We start from the raw sequence: 16,416 nt of genomic DNA, 5'->3' as shown, positions 1-16,416 counted from the left end.
CTTCTCTCTTTTCTCTCTCTGTTCTCTCTTCTCTCTTCTCTTTTTTCTCTTCTCTCTTTTTTCTTCTCTCTTCACTCTTTTCTCTTCTCTCTTTTTTCTTCTCTCTTCACTCTTTGTTCTTCCCCTTTTGTCTTCTATCTTTTTTCATCTTTTCTTCTTCTTTCTTTTATCTTCAATTTGTTCTTTCTATGTTCTTTACGCTCTCGTTTGCCGTATTTCTTTTGGCTTCTCCTCTATTGCTTTCTCTTTTTCGTATCTGTTTTTTCATCTATTTCATCACCCTTTATTCGCTCTTCTTTCATCAGTTTTCTTTCATATTTTCCTTATCCCCAAAATATACATTGAAGAAAATACCACCAATGATAACCAATGATTTTCATTGAACTTCTTTGTATGTCAAGGACACGAAAAAAGCTTCTTCGAATTCGTTGTCATTGCCAATCTATGTTTCAATATTTTACTCTCATCCGTTTTGTTTTGGCAAACGGCCACTGCTAAGAATATTGCAAAACGAACAATGCTAATCGATAATGACGCTCAGAACATTGTAGCTATCGCAGAAAATGTTATCGAAAATTATATTCGACCGATGGAAGGCGAAGGTTAGAGAAACAAAACTTCGCAAAATGAAAACAAACGCAAGCATCATCATGAATGGCACGGGCTGGCGAGCTGTAAAATTTGCTGACACGGGTTCGAAAACATTAGAGCGTGTATTTGTAATACAAAGTTCGCGTGTTGGAAATTAAGTGGGTTATTTATTACTTCGAAGCAGCTCCCGAATTTCAATGTTTTATGTCGAAAATTCTTCCTCTTTTATGACTTGTGAACTTTGGAATTTTAATCAAAATAACAGGATTAATCACCGAAATTTGTTCATGTCATTCAAGATTTAAACACTTTTGATTCCATCAATTTCGAGCATTCATAACTTAAACAAAAAACGCTATAAATCAAACAAACGTGTCGTCCTACCTTTTTGTTGCGTTTTGTTTCTTTAAGCTCAATGTTGTCAACAACAATATGCCAGAACATTTTTACCAAATTCGAAAACTACTCAGTGGTAATTATTTGTCGCTTATGACTAAGCGAGTTGTTCGCTCGTTTTTTTTTTTGTGCTGCCCATTTTGTTTCTCCTCATTTTACTACATTTTATTTTCGTATTGGCATCAGCGATTCGTATAGACGACTATTTATAGGAGCGGTTTGTTTTCGGCTCGAAGCCGAGCTCTTGCTTTATGCTAGATGAAAAAAATGTCTTGGTTCAAGAAACTTGGGACATTGGTTTTTTGTTTGTTTTTTTTTTCATGAAAATTATGCCGAAAGAAAATAAGTATAACTTTTTATTTTAGATTAACGACATTTTTTTCGAGATTTTGAACTCAAACTAAACTAAATTATTTCAAGTTTATCAATCTATGGTCAAAACTTCAGAAATTAATAAAAAAATAAATAGATAGCAAAAATAAAACTTCGCTCTCGTATTTTGCCACTAAGCCGAACAGCGGCTAAAATCTAATGAAAGTAACTTAAAAGTTAGTTAACATTCAATATCATTGGTTTCCATTATGATCTTAAAAAGATGGTAAAGTGTCTCAAATCAAATTATAAAAATATTTATGATCTAAAATTTCGCTCCCATGCCCATGTTATTTAAAGGATGTTAGCTTTTAGCAGTTTAAAAATATTACCATGATTTTTTTAAGGTCTGCGGCCGTCAAATTTATTAACAACACTGTTTCTATTTCAGATGTATGTGATACAAATACAACTATTTTTAGTCACCATATGCAAAAATAAAATTAGTGTTGTAAAAAAAAATTAGGGGTAGCAAACCTTTTCCCAACACTAGTGAACTTACTTTAACCAGATAGCCCATAATACGAACTGCACTATTCCGAAGCGCCCGGATTCCGAAGCGGATTTTCCCGCCTTTTTTTATATTCTATTCATTCTTAACGCGCATTCACATGTGCATAAATGCAAACACGAATTTTGCTAAATATCGCGGTACCCATTTTATGTGATAATTAAAGACTTTGGAATGTCTTTTTGGTTTCATTCGTTGACATTTTTGTTTTGATATTTTAAATGCGAACGATCAATCAGGTGCCAGCAACTTTTCAGGTAAATAACGCTAAATGTAACGTCATTTAGATACCAAAAATGATTTCATAGGAGTTTGTGAGCAATTCTTGCATTGGAAGAGGGAAAGGGCGGGAGGTTCACATCATATAAACATACATTTTGACATCATAATATACTCTATGATGCCTATTTTCAAAACCGAGTGAAAGTTTCAGATCTTTAAATACAAATTTAGAGATCAAGAAGAAAATATTATTTTATCATATTTGTACTGAAATTCTAATCTCCAGTTGCAGCTCTCTTTTTAAGGCGTTTGCTTCTAAATTATGTTGAAATAAGGTTCGGAGTGCTGCCTTAGAAATAAAACTAAATTTCAATTATTGTCAAAAAATTAATTTATTCTAAAAAGGTGTAGCAAACCTCACCGGGTCAGCTAGCCTTATATATAAAAGGCTTGTTATGTCTATATGTCCTCAATGGACGCAGAAATTTCTGAACAGTTTGTCGTTAAGATGGGACTTGGTCCTACGAAGTTTGAAAGCTTTCCCTCTTAGAAAGGAGCCACCATACAAATTAAGGGAAGAATTCAGCAAAACTCAAATTTTTCTTGAAAATTTCCTACAAATTTGGTATGCCCAATAGAGTTTGTCAAATTGCGACTTTTCTAAAATTTTAAACAGCATGCAGTTATTAAAGTTTCTTTTTTGGTCAAAACGAATGACAGATTTTTTGCATATTTTTAAAATGAGATTTAGGTACCCGAGTTTTGATTTGAGATTTAATTTAAAAAAAAAACATGAAAATTTGTTCGGTCGGAGAATGTCTTTTTGTTTGGTTTTTCTCTAAAATTTTGTTCTCATGCGATGTAAATAAAATTTCAATACATGGATCATACGGGAAAATCCTCTGGCTTCACATTTTCTAAAAACGACTCAGCAATAGGAGCAGTGAGAAAATAGTTACAACGCCCAAAAAACCGCATTTCTTTTTTCATGAGTAGAAACTTGCAACACCATCAGATTTTTCGTACAATTTTCAGAAATGTTATCTTAACGAGAAAGTTGTTGAGTTAAGAGCATTGAAATGTTCTGATGACATGATCTTCATTAGATTCTCTATCATTTGCAAACAAAAAAGTTACCAGAAAAAAAGGAGCCATGGTTTTGCAAAAATTTTACTCAAATTTGGTGGAGCTGTCTTTTTTACTTGTTCGAATGAAGTACAGTCATGCATGGAATTGTGGAATAATGTTGTGTAAAGAATCTGAAATACACTGTCACCACTTTTCGAAACAACCTAAAAAACATTCAAAACTTTTTTTACCTGCCCGAATGCATAACGAAAGCTTTAAAAAAACTTTAATAATGTGACACCATTTAAAGAAAGTATGCAGCAGGTAATATTTTGGTATTCGCAATGTTTGAACTTTTCGGACTTTTTTGTATTGATTAAACTAGATTCAAATGAACGTAACAAACCAGTAGATTAAAAAGATAATTTGTAGGGAATAAGCGGGCTTTATGTGCCTTCTAAGCAGAAAACTGATTTAATCAAATAATATATCAAACTAGCTGACCCGGTGTGCACATTCAATTGCAAATAACTCATCACAGTCAACTCGTATCGCGTCACAATCATCTACAAACTTGTTTGTCATTTTTTGAACTACAATATTGAAATTCAGAGCTTTCCAGCATACTGGATACATATTTTAGAACACAATGAGTGAAAGTATGTCGATTTTTCATACATTTTGCCGAAAATCTTCATACAAATTTTAAGTCCTTTGCGCCAGCTCGTGCTTCTGCCAAATGACCTGAAACTTTCAGAAAGTCATTTTTTCACCTAAATGCACCAATCTAGGGAGTTATGGAGTAAATGAATTGTGTTGATGTAAGTTTGTTGAATTGAGTACCTCAATGCAGGTTTCAGTGGTAGAATATAGTTATCTTCATTCAAGTTTGCTAACCACAAACCTTCTTTGACTGCATGGCAAAGGGCTTCTATCTCAGCTTCAGTAGACGACAGACTGACCGTCTGCTGACGTTTCGTTGATCACGAAACTAGATTCAAGAAGATCATGTAAGCGTGACTCGATACAGATCTTCGGTCATCGGAATACGATTACTGGTTCCGGTGTCAAGTTTCTGCGACATACCAACGCCATAACGGTCATACGTCGAAGGTATCGCAGAATACGCTTCAGGCCTTTCCAATGCCTATCAGCTGGGCTGGCCTGGTATTTACTCAGTGCGCTACTCAGCACACGATCGAACAAAGTGTGGCAAACTCTTGTAACTAACAAAGCCCTCTCGCGGTAGTTCCGAGAACTAGCCAGACTTCGATTGATTTTGGCAAAACTCGTCAACTACAGCGCAGCTAAAAAGCACGAAAACAATTTTCTCGAATAACAGCTTCATAGACTTTCGTTCCGCTGCCCAAAATACCTCCTCCTAAGCCACAGCAAAATCCAACTGTAGGCTTGGATAAGCTCACGTGTGCTGGCTACAGCGTAGCTCAACATCACGAGAGTAACCCTCTCGACAAGCAGCTTCTTCCAACCTCCAATCCTGTGCCGTGACAGGCGCGAGTCCAGGACAAGCTGCTCTCGATCTGGCACACAACGAGCAGGAAAATCCGCGGGCCAAAAAATCCTTGGGTTGCCAGCCAAGGGGGATAAAGAAGACCGGACAACGGTCGGAGTAGACTGACCCCATCGACGGGGGCTGTCGAGTAGAGTGCGTCCGACCCCACGGTTTGAAGTTACAAAGATAAGGCAACATCTTCTGCGTAGCGGAAGCCGTGGGTGCGCCGCGTTCGTGCGTAGGATGCTCCACCTTCGGGGAGACTCCGAGTTGGGCGGTTCTCAATGACAGAAGCTGCGGGGATAAGATATGACCTTCTTGGCAGTGGAAATCGTTGGGAAAGGGTTATTCCACGTTCGGGGAATACCCACGGGTAGAGAGGCTCTCGACGGCGGGTGAGCCATTCGAGTCGGAGTAGGATGACGTTTTAGTCGGGAATCATCCGAGTCGTTGCGTTAAGTTCCGCGCGTGTGCCGTGACAGGCGCGAGTCTAGGATAAGCTGCTCTCGATCAGGCACACGACGGGCAAGGTGGCAAACCTCGAACCCTGAAGATAAGAGGTCGGGCCTTGAGTCGTTAGAGGAGAGGTCATGCCTCAAACCTTCAGGTGGAGAGGTTTGTGTGGTCAACCCCGAGTCTTTATGATAAGGGTTCGGGTCTCGAGTTGTAAGAGGAGGGATAAGGCCCCCTTATCAACAAAAGGAGGGGTACAAGTGGTCACCTCGGGTCATTGCGAGGAGAAGTCAGATTTCAAGTCGTTAGAGGAGAGATCGGGCCTTGAATCGTGCAGAGGAGTGGTAGCCTCGAGTCGATGCGAGGAGGGGTCGGATCTCGAGTCGTTAGAGGAGAGATTAGGCCTCAAGTCGCGAAGAGGAGAGGTTTGTGTGGGAAACTCGAGTCATTGCGAGGAGATGTCGGTTCTCAAGTCGTTAGAGGAGAGTTCTGGCGTCGAGTCATAAGGAGGAGAGGTTTTGCTGAAAGTAGTCTTGTTAATGAGTATTGCCTTGGCGCGCATTAGCGCGAATAGACCTTCCACTGTTGAAGCATAGTGTACTAAACAGTTCGAGGTGGGAACCAGGTCTGCGGCCCCAGGTGGGCTTTATGGCGTAGGGGGATGTATCATGAGTCGTCCAGTTGCACCCATGGACCCAGAGTAGCATACTGGGAGGGACTCGGTCGCTCGCCGTGCCTTGGAATGCAATCCGTAAAAAGGATTTACCACCTGGGTGATCAACTAAAAAAAACCTCCAATCCTGGCTTATACTCCATCTGGAGCATTTGAACCTGACCAATCTTGAATACAGATCCCGAGAGTCCTCCTCCCGGTAGTTGGAAATAAAATCACGCTGCTAACCGCTGCGCGGCTTGTGTCGACATCGAGAGTAGCCCTCTCGGAACCCGAGTTTCCAGCCTCGAACTCCAGTGACACCTTCTGCTTGACCTGGAGCATGATCCTCGGCGCATGGATCAGCTCATAACTGCTGACCATAGCGCTCAACCAAAGCACGAGAGTAACCTTCTTGGCTATCAGCACCACCCAATATATCCGGGGTGGACCTCCTGACCATTGCGCTGCCCGGTTGCGAATCCAGGGACTGCTCCCGGCCTTCGGACGTGAGCTCACGCATGCTAACCGCAGCATGGCTCGTGACGGCATCGAGAGTACCCTCTCGGTCCACGAACCTCCCCGGACTCGACCTCTGGTGGAACCTCCGTGCTGGCCTGGGACATCTTGCTGGCTCGTGTCTGCGCTGGCGGACCTCCGACAGCTTGCTGGCCCTCTGGCTCCTCGACCCTGGATGGTCCTTCTGCGCTGGCTGCTGGAGCACTTGCTAACCACAAGTCTGATAAACTTGAGAGTACCCCTCTCACTAACTCGCATTTCCAAAAATCCAGACGTATTTGGGCCCATAACCTGTTAAAATGAGTAACTCAACGCAGGTTTAAGTGGTGGAATAGAGCTATTTTTATTCATGTTTCGTCAGTCTATTCGTTACATAACTAAACAATTCATTAGCCATTGCTATTGTCGACTCTCCACTTATCATATTCCATAATCAGGAATGTACTCATTTCTCAATGAGTACTTTGACACTCTTACCCAGAATATCTGGCAACACTATTGTGTTACCACAAACCCAATTTGAGTATTCACGCCTAACCGTGTGATGAGATAAACATTTGTACCGCGTTTATCATCATCACCTGTCATCAGCAATCATTGATCCATTGTTCTTCTATTGCGAATTGAACACAAAGAAAGTGGAGAACCAATACAAACCTTGTTTTGATCATGCACGGTGTTCCAGAAACCTTCCGCAATCGGATCGTTCCGATCCGCAAAACTTGTGGCTCAAAATCATCCGAAACCGAACCGGTGAGTTTCAACAAAGGTATATTTTGGAAGAACGAGTCAATCTGGTGGGCTAGTTTACTCACAGGTATTCCGGCATCCGTGTATATACCTGGCCAGCTGGCAACTGATTGAACATTCTTAAACACATGTCACCTGTCGGCCACTTATGGGATTCGAACCCAAAAGTTTTTTTGCCGATACCCAGCAAACATTTTTGTAGGTAAATTTCTCAAAAACTTTGTTATACGTCTCATATACATTAAAGAATGATCTATGAATCTCGAAAAAACGGCATTTATCTACCAAAGCGGAGGCAATATACATACATATTTTCAACTTCTGGCTAAAGCGATAAGAGTATACGATTTAGACGATATACGACACCATATTCATATATGTATACTGAAAGAATTCAAGAGAGCACAAGTTTTTTCTCTCAACGCATGCGAACCATTGCCAGCGACAATATTTGCTGCCTCTGTCATTGGGCAATTCTTGCAAATACATTATCTGATTTTTAGCAATCTGGTTCCACTGACTATCGCAAAGAGAACAACAAAGCCTTGACCCACGCGGGAGGAAACAAAGGAACGAAATCGTCTTCAAAATCTACAAACATGGCGGACTTTTTATCATATCCGATTTAAACCATTTAATCCGACTTTGAGTAACGATTTTTACGACCTTTTTCTTGCGTTAGTTGGAATTACGATTCGTAGTAACATTTTTAATGATTTGAGTTATCATTTTAATGCGATTTGATGTTTGCTGGGTACCGAGAATCAAACACAGTACGCCTGACAAACCAAAACCACATCGGCGCTTACTGTTTGTTGCCTTTTTTCGTATGCGTCTAAATTAAGCGTTTCAGATTGCTCGGTTTTTTTTATTCTTTGCATAACTTGTGGAAACCTCCTATCTATCAATAAAAACTAAAATTTCAAATATTTTTTTCTTTACTATCTTTTAAACTTTTTTCTATTTAAAAAAAATCCCGGAATTTACACTGCTTTACCCTGATTATGCCCGGATAAGGTTCTAAAATGCTTAGCCCAACGTTTATAAATATTTGGCAGAGTGGCTATTTAACATACCGCAATGACACAACAACGAAATTCTATCCTTAATCATTGATTGTATCAAGTCAAGATTAAGCTTCAAGAAAGTAAAAAAAAATTGTTTCAAGAAATTTGGAAAATAAGAACCCCTCTAGAGAGTCTTACAAAACCATCGGTGTTACTTGGATAGTGTACTAACATATACTGCAAATTCAAAGTAGTTGCAATACATACCTTTATAACCACATGGACCTGTAAAAAGAAATACAAATTTAAATATTAGAATTGGTTATATCAATGATCACAGATCTGCAAAACAAATATTCGAAGCTATTTTTTCTTTATATTCCAGGAAAGTTTTACGAGCGCTCAAAAATAATTCAGCTTATCTCCTCAATTTGAATCAATTTACCCAGATCAAAAACTCAACACTTTTCACCCATTCCACCTAGCATCCAAATCCTTCTTGAAGCGCTTTCCCGGAACTTTTAAGCCCTGCTTTCATCGCGAAAGCTTTTTCTTGAGCAAACACTTGTCCTCATTCACACTTGAGGAACCAAATACGACCAGTTAGCTTTCCTGCTCTCAATGTAGCAGACATATTTTCCACATTTGATTGTTTCTTCTCCCTTCTCTCGATGAGCCAACGACACATACACACAAACCTGCTCCATTTCTAGGAATCTTTCCCATGTCGGGAGCCAAGATGTGACTTCCAAGTGCCCTCAAGACTTTATTGGCAATATGAAGCACTGGAAAAGGAAACACAAACATTCCCACGGCTAGCTGGCTGGCTGTCGATTGTTGACTGAATCGTTCTTGAGTGCGGTGTTGTTTCTGCGATGAAAACTTAAGAGCAGGTACTTAGCTGAGTTCCCTCGAAGCCGTTCTGCCGCTTCCATGGCCATCATAAGCTGGACGAGGTCACGGCCAAATGCCTGCCTCTGGGTGCTCTCATACTCTGGCTTATGTTGGCAGGGCCGGTCTCATTCTCGATGGGCCACGCTTCTAAGGCACCCTTAACCTTGGAGACTTCAAGCAAATCCGGTTCAATGAATTGATAGGTCCAAATCAATAATACTGAAATTGATTCTGAGCTTATAAAAATAACTACGTTCAAAGAATTTGAGCAGGTGTGGGATAAAGCTCAAATCTTCAAGGAAAAACCTTATATTTGGATCGATCTACTTTCCTCCAGAATGTGCCAGTATAGATTATTTCCAAAAATTTGTACTGAGCATTGCAAAATTATTAAAAAGCTTCCAACCCGAATTCCAAATTCACCTATATGGCGATTTTGATCAATCGAATTTGCAATTTATACCGGATCTTACCGATTTTTGGAGATGATGAAACATTACAATTTCTTTTCGACAATCTTGCTACCTTATGCGATTATCAAATAAATCATGTAATAAACGCCTGTAATCACTATATCGATTTACTGTTTTCAAGTTTGACTGATTATATTTGGAGATAGGAACCTCGAGGCACACCAGATGTAACGTTTTCCCGTTTGTTCACCACCAGTCGAAAATAATTATCTACAAATTGTTAGATTCAATGGTTTACTTTCGAAAAACATCTTCGTTACATCTGGTGTGCCTCAAGGCTCCCATCTCGGTTCCTTATTATTTATCTTATACGTCAATGATATTATTTATCTACTGAATCAGCAAAACGTGCTTATATACACGCAAATTAATTTTGAAATTATTTTTCCGGTATTTTTCATGTTAACGTTTTTCTCAAAAAAAAAAAAAAAAGATTTTGATAAAATAGTGAATTTTTAAATAAAGACTTCATAAAACAGTAGTAATTCCTCAATAAATTGCTATTAAAGTGCCAGCCAAAGTTAGGAAAAGAAACTGAAAATGTATGATTGTATAAGTCAGAATAACAAATTTTCACTTCTAGAAGTGCATGTACATAAAACTTGAAGGCTCTAATTTAAAATATTTTGAACTTTCGTGACGTGAATACAGTACACTACCACTCTGTTCTGTTCAAACTGAGTGAATTAACGCCAAAACTACAAAGAGGCATAACTTTATTCGTTGTTGTTCAATCGAGAAGCTGCGCACATCAAATTGTGGATAATTCTCAAGCAACCAAAAGTCCCATAAAACAGGTACAAAGAATCCTCCCATCAGTCCCATCTTTGATATGAAGTACGTTCTAAGCAGCTCGAAATTTATGTTCTTTTTGATACTTTCAAGTTCCAAAACAAGTCTTAATGATCTTCTATTCAGCTTCGAACGGCCTTTTAATTCAGCTTCCAAAAAAATCGTAAAATGAGCAAAAAAGGTCTCTTTTTCAAATGCACCCTTGGCATCGGTTCATATCACCTTCCCTTGAATATTTACTATGTTCAGTAAAGGGTGATACGTTCAAAATTTGGTCAATATGAACTTGACGCATTTCTTTCAATTTTGCATTTAAAAAACCTGAACACCCCTCTTTTTGAAGGTGTATGTGTGTAGAATGTTGCTCCTATATTGATTTTGGAATTCACTCTTCAGTTGTTAAAATGCCGTCCTAGGAAGAAGAGCAGCGTATCAAAATTTCGCTCGCGCATCACGAAAAGTTGCCGGTAGTTTCAAGCGAAACCCTAACCTCTCTCCGAGATGCCGCAAATAAGCTAGGTGTATCGTCTACAACCGTGCATCGAGCCAAAAAACGAGCCGGACTATCGACTTACACGAACGTAGTGACTCCAAATCGCGATGATAAACAGAATACGACGGCCAAAGCGATCCCGGAGGTTGTACACGACGATGCTGACGAAATTTGACTGCGTGGTAATGGACGACGAAACTTACGTCAAGCCGACTACAAGCAGCTTCCGGGACAGGAGTTTTATACGGCAAAAGGAAGGGGAAAGGTAGCAGATATTTTCAAGCACATGAAACTGTCAAAGTTCGCGAAGAAATATCTGGTTTGGCAAGCCATCTGTACCTGTGGCTTGAAAAGCAGCATTTTCATAGCTTCCGGGACTGTCAACCAAGAAATTTACGTGAAAGAGTGTTTGAATAAACGTCTGAGGCCTTTCCTGAAGAAACACGCTTGTTCCGTACTGTTTTGGCCGGATATGGCATCTTGCCATTACGGTAAAAAGGCCATGGAGTGGTACGCCGCCAACAACGTGCAGGTAGTTCCCAAGGACAAGAACCCTCCCAACACGCCAGAGCTCCGCCCAATTGAGAAATACTGAGCAATTGTCAAGCGGAACCTAAAGAAGACCAAAAAAAATGCTAAGGACGAGCAGCAGTTCAAGGCAAACTGGCTTTCTGCGGCGAAGAAGGTGGACAAGGTGGCTGTACAAAATCTGATGGCAGGGGTTAAGCGTAAGGCCCGGCAATTCGGATTTGAAAAAGCGGAAGCCTAACTGAATATTTTTCCTGAATTTTATACAAATTAAACCTGAAAAAGAAATTTAATTTGACTTTTTTTTTTAAATAATTTCACCGATTTACACGCGTTTTTCCTTGACCAAATTTTGACCGTATCACTATGGGGTTTGAGGCGGCAAAAAGTCAAAAACTGAACTTTATCGGATCGATTTTTTATTTTTACTAGTTAATAACTTAATATTTAACTAAGATATTCCAAGTTTTTCAACTCATTATCTTGAATACTGAACGCACCACAGTCATCAGACTTTGAAAAATTAAAAAATTTATATGATGAAGAAAAAAATTAAATCACATCATATTTTTCAATTCCAAGTACATCATATCAAAGCTTATATTAAAAGCTATCATTTGAACCATTCCAAATTTTTACACACTTAATTGATCTATGATAAAAATGAGTCAATAATTATTTTTTTCAAAAGTCAAAAACTTTAAAACCTAGCCAAAAAAATCCCGCATTTCCCCATGCTCTTTTCACTATCAAGATCTATTTTAAAGTCCTAAAAATACAATGACAGAGATTACAGGCACCTTAAAGCACCGTTTTTTGAGTTATAGTCAAATAAAGCTGAAAATATCATGCAAATGGGTAATTTTTACCCATTAATGAGTATAAATTCAACAAAGTTGATGTTGGTTTGTCAAAAAAAAATGTTTCTCATGATTTATCAATCATTTCACACATTTTTCTCTTTAGTTTAATGAAATTTCTTGATCTTATTAATCATTTAATTATCAATTAGTCCAAAACCCGGTTTCCAAAAGAAATAAAAAGTAGGGTCAAAAATAACACCAAGCATCGTACTTTATAAGTTATTTACACAAAATTTTTGTTAGTATTTATTTTAAGTTAGTTAAAATAGTAATTTTCATACAAAATTTTCAAAATTAACAAAATAGCCCGAAACACCTAATCATACTTTTTGCCGCCTCATTGTATGGAACTGCCCCATAGTGCGTATCACCCTTTACATGGATGCCACGCGCCGGATTATAAACTCGACAAATAGCTCCATTGCTTCTTTCCATCATTTCCTTCATATACCCCATCAGAATGGTCTCTCAAGCATCAAATTACTTTATTGAAAAAAAATTACCCGGCTTTGGAGATCGAACCCCAACCTTCGTGGTGAGAATTGAACACGCTACCACAAGCCACGCTTTTCTATCTGAAACTAAAACTCAAAGTGGTGATGTTATTTTGGAAGCACCTCAATGCACGTTTTGTGACTTAATAAATCCCGTTTTGAGCGCTTTTGTGCCCTTCATGTGACTTAAATCCCTTAAAAAGTACTTAACAATCACTTTTGCAACTTTCAAGTTCATTGATGAGTACATATAGTTCACTCATGGGAATTGGACAAAATAAGTCACATACAGCGTACACATTAAAGTCTTTTGCTACTTTGAAGTTCATTAATAAGTACATAAAGTTCATTCGAGGGATTAGGGCAGTTGATTCTCTTTATCAGCCAAGAATACACCGATATCCTTTTTCCACAGAGAAAACAGGAAATCAAAGTGGTATGTACTGAAGTCAAAAGTAATCAGTTCTATCTATGTTTCAACCGTCTTTGAATTTACGTCACAAAAGAAGTCGATCAAAACACAAACAACTTAAAAATTTTAAATGACCAAATTATATTCATTTTAAAAGAAATTCAACTTGCGACCGTTTGCTGATATATTTTTTTTTTTTCATTTTAAAGTAAACAGGTTGACTTCTAGAATGATAACAGTTCAGATAAGTCCGGAAAAGCGATTTCACATCACGGTGGAATGTGTCTAAAGTGTTTTCAACAAAGGACTGAAGCAACTATCAAATCACATCCAAACGAATCGAATTAACTTTTTTTTAACCATATCGTCAGTTTCCTCTTGATTTCAATGGCAAATTTGTGCCAAAACGTTCTCACTTCTGGTTCTTAATCGATTAGGAAAACTCAAATAAAACGGTAGCAGATAGATTTTCTCCTGTTAAGGAAAGCAACGATAGTAATCGATACTCCCAAAAGTGTTGCCAAATGACAAATCGAGGTAGAAACCAGAGTGAGAAAAAAATGTATACCAAATGGTTTCCCTTTCACTAGAATTCAAAGAGTGTGGCAATCAACCTCGCATTTTGCCATCCCGATCGATCGATGATTCGTGAACAGTTAGTAGGGAGAGAAAAGGAGAGGAAAAATTAACCGTGGAAGAAAACCATCTACGAATTTCACTTTTCGGGAAATGAGGAAGCTGAGTGACACCCCAAGTAACTATTTTAGCTTTATTATGGTCAGCAAAATATCGTTTGGACTATCGCATTAATCTTCATAACATCACCTGGACTCTAACAAAGCCAAAATCAGACTATTTGGCCCTACCCTAGAAACGTCACCAAGACATATAATTGTTGGTCACCAAAGCTTTTAAAAAGCTATTATAAAACATGTTAGACATTTTTGTTTTTTTTTCGGTTCTGTCAGTTCTCGGAGTTTTTTTTTTATTTTTTCCAGCAACCATAATGGTTGATAAATGATGATTGCATTATTCAGATATGATCTGGTAAAATTAATAGCTAAAAAAACCAATGTTTCAACCATATATTGAGCTTCTTTTCTACTGCCAGTCAAGATTTTAGGTAAAATGTATATGAAATAGTATCTTAAAATAAATGCGCCTCGTCAAATCTGTTGGTCAATCATGATGGAATTGATGGAAAAAGGCCTGAAAAAATATTTTCCAATGCATGCATTGTGGATCCATCAACATGGCGTCATTTTGTGCCCTTCGATTTTGCAACCAACATGGCGTGAGTCAATTCATAGTTTTATTATGGTTTAATGATGACCCCAAAAAAAGCTACGATTTAACGTTTCTCTCGCAAGCCAACCAATTACACGCTAAGGTTGAGTTCCTCATTTCTGAGTTGTTAATCATTAGTACAGTAAATGAGGACAGACTTTTTGAATGAAAAGGGATTGGTTTTGAATGACGCGTGGAATAAATCATGAGTTGAAGTCAAATTTCGTTGTCTGACGCCATCTTGAAATCCAAGATGGCGGCTTCCGCTGAACTTTAAAATGGTGTAAATGACTTGAAATCGCATGAAACCCCAACAAAATGGGTATCGGGCGAAAGGGCTAAACGAGTAGAAGTTGAATTTCGCTATCAGACGCCATCTTGAAATCCAAGATGGTGACATCCGCTCATCTTTTAATGCTTAATGCTGACAAAAAGTCGCATTAAACCACCACTATACGGGTATTGGGTGAAAGGGCTAAACTAGAAGTCGATTTTTTTCTTTCCGACGCCATCTTGAAATCCAAGATGGCAGCTTCCACTGAATTAAAAAAACTGTTAATCAATGAAAATCGCTTGAACACAACTTTTTTCACGTAATACTACATTAAACTACTATTTTAAGACAATTTAGATCATTTTAAATCCCTTTTATTATTTTTTCATTATGTTTCAAATGCATTGAGCACTTTTCTTGTTTTGTATATAGTTTTTGTTTTTTTTTACCATTTATGTAATTCTATTATTCCTATCATGCTATTATGTTTAAATTGTATTGGTCTTATTCTAGCGAAAACTATAAGGTTATGTTGTTTCTGTTAACCGTTTGATTTAGGCACATGTGCCAATTTCGATGTTGCCAAAATCGAATGTTGCCAAAAACGAGCGGGGTCTGTATTGTGGTGGTTTTTGTGGGATTTTCAGTCACTTACAGATTTTCAGAGAAACGCGAAAAGAGATATTTGACTTCTATCATTTAGCCTTAGCACCCAATACAATATATTTGGCAGTATTTTTAAGTTCAGCTGAAGCCACCATCTTGGATTTCAAGATAGCGTCAGAATGCAAAAATAAACTTTTTATAGCTTATCCCAATTGACAAACACCCATATTTTGGAGGTTTCATGCGATATCCAATGATTTAGAGCATTTTTAAAGTTTAGCGGAAGCCGCCATCTTGGATTTCTAGATGGCGTCAGATAGCGAAATTCAACTTCTACCGGTTGATCTCTTTCAACTTATACCCCTATAATATGGGTTTTATGCGATTTTCAGTCATTTACAGTATTTTCAAGTTGAGTGGAAGCCGCCATCTTGGATTTAAGATGGCGACGGGCAACGAAATTTGACTTCTACTCGTTTATTACTTTCACCTAATAACCATATTGTGAAGGTTTCACGATATTTTCAGTAATTTACAGCTTTGAAAATAAAAGCGGAAGCCGCCATCTTGAATTAATGATCTTGAATTTTTTTCCTACTATTTGGGCCCTTTCACTCAATACTCATATTGTAAAGATATTCATACCACTTTCGGTGATTTCAAGTTTTCAAAGATGTATTTTTTTAATTTTAACTCAAAACCAACACGCATAACTTACCAAAAATGTGTAAAAATGGGAGTTCCAATTCAAATATGTGCTATCTAATCTGAGCGTGTCCTGTTTTGACATCTTGATCGAGAACTGTCAATAAGTTTTATGGCGGTTTAATAATCATGCACTGAGTGCTATTATAGAACATGCAAAAGAAAGCTTGGAGCAAACTTCTAGGTTTGTGTTTTATTATAGTTTAAAAAAAGCATGCACAACTCTTTCAAAATAACTAAAACAGCATGTTTAATGAAAGTTTTATTAGTGTTTTCAAAACCATCTGAAGACATATGGTTGAAAAAAAATTATAAGCATTCTGCATGACCATAATAAAACCGCCATAAAACGAGTTGCACAAAAAAATGCCATAATTAAACCATAATAAAACTTCCTAATGCTAGTTGGCACAATCTGTGTTACTTGGGACGACCGTTGTTTGCCAATTTGGTACGCAAAAATGGAATTTAAGTCAGCTATTCGACGGGAACGTTGAATCCTATTTTTCACCCAATTTTAAGCGAGCGTAATTTGAAGCAT

General features: G+C 38.0%; 1 protein-coding gene across 1 annotated transcript in view; it reads right to left on the bottom strand.

Annotated features, from left to right (window-relative positions):
- Positions 1-16,416, bottom strand: part of LOC129740066 (octopamine receptor beta-2R) — a 408,612-nt gene that overhangs the window by 285,829 nt on the left and 106,367 nt on the right. The window contains exon 3 of the mRNA XM_055731657.1: positions 8,322-8,339. The gene's annotated coding sequence lies outside the window, so the exon portion shown is untranslated. The remainder of the gene's footprint in view (positions 1-8,321; positions 8,340-16,416) is intronic.

The sequence above is a fragment of the Uranotaenia lowii genome, chromosome 1 (assembly GCF_029784155.1).
Source record: "Uranotaenia lowii strain MFRU-FL chromosome 1, ASM2978415v1, whole genome shotgun sequence".
Classification (NCBI taxonomy): Eukaryota; Metazoa; Arthropoda; class Insecta; order Diptera; family Culicidae; genus Uranotaenia; species Uranotaenia lowii.
Note: the sequence above shows the minus strand (reverse complement) of the source record. Positions and strands in the feature narration are given on the sequence as shown.